The sequence below is a fragment of the Triticum dicoccoides genome, chromosome 3A (assembly GCF_002162155.2).
Source record: "Triticum dicoccoides isolate Atlit2015 ecotype Zavitan chromosome 3A, WEW_v2.0, whole genome shotgun sequence".
In the NCBI taxonomy this organism is placed as follows: domain Eukaryota; kingdom Viridiplantae; phylum Streptophyta; class Magnoliopsida; order Poales; family Poaceae; genus Triticum; species Triticum dicoccoides.
This window is the reverse complement of record NC_041384.1, coordinates 563,913,874-563,915,208: the sequence shown is the minus strand read 5'-3', so window position 1 is coordinate 563,915,208 and position 1,335 is coordinate 563,913,874.

Here is a 1,335-nt window from a genome sequence, read left to right as displayed (position 1 = left end):
CGGATGCAGATCTTGAGTGGCAGCGGAGCACTACGATGCGGTGGACGAGACCGTTGGTGAAGCCCCAATGGCCTCGGGGGCGGAGGTGCGACGATGTGCTCAGTGAAGTAGCCCGAGTGAGCTGGGATACGGCGTCGGTGAAGCGCACTTGATGCGGTGGAAATCGGTGTCTGTGAGGCATGTCGATTGCGGCGGCCGACGTTGTCGGTGGACCACCCGGTGTGGTGGACGAGGGCGTACATGAGGTAGATCCGGTGCAGTGGTGAAGCGCGATCGTCGTCTTCGTTGTCGTCGTCCAGCACAGAGGTGGGGAACGGTGGGGAAAGAGATGAGACGAGGGGCGATTCGAGGGTTGGAGGCGAATTAGGGATTTGAGCAATATGGGCACGGAAGCGGACGGTGGAGAAGAGAGATTTTGCAGGGCTAGAATTGGGGCCGCCAGATATTTCAATCTGAAACATGGAAGCGCGAACTTATAATGTCTTCGTCCTTTTGGGGGGGAGTGGGGTGGGTGGCTGGGTGCTACGCGTCCGTCCGACACACGCGACCACCCCGACAGGACTATGCTTCGGTGCCTTAAGGCACCTGCCTTTGTGTCCATGACATGTGGGCCCAACAGGTGGTTGGCCCACATGTTAGTGACCCAAAGGCAGTTGCCTTTAAGGCACCGAAGCAGCGTCCACCCCGACACGACCCTAGTCTGCCTGGTGCGCCTACATTTGAGAATGCAAACGAATCTTCTTTCATTTGCAAACGAATCTGTATGTATTACCATGCCCGTGTTTTCCTTGCAATAATTAGTCATTCGAAACGAGATACAACTTAAAATGAACTGTTTTGCACATTGTCTGAAATGTCTTCAAGGTCTTATAAAAGTGAACAGAGGGAGTACTATAAATTAATTAATGAGGAGTTATTTGAAAAAAAAATTCAAAACGGTACCCACGCTAACGTGGATTAGAGTGTGTGTCACATAATTAGTTATTTGAATTAGAGTGTGTGTCACGTAGTTAGTTATTTGAATTAGAGTGTGTGTCAAGTAGCAATCTCCAATTCTAACGTGGATTTCGCATTTCACTGTATCCACGCTACTTTTTTAATACAAATTCATATGTATATGATGAACACCATGGTAGTGAGAAAACTTTTGGATCGATTCAAACATATGACCTAAAAAATAGCACAACAAACTAAGTCAATGTCAACTTTTCGAAACTTATTATGGCACGAATTCGAAATAATTACCCGTATGCCTGGTCCTCGGTTCAAATCTTACAATGTACACCGAATTGAAACATCGATATTAAGTCTCATAGTATGTACATTCAAATGTTG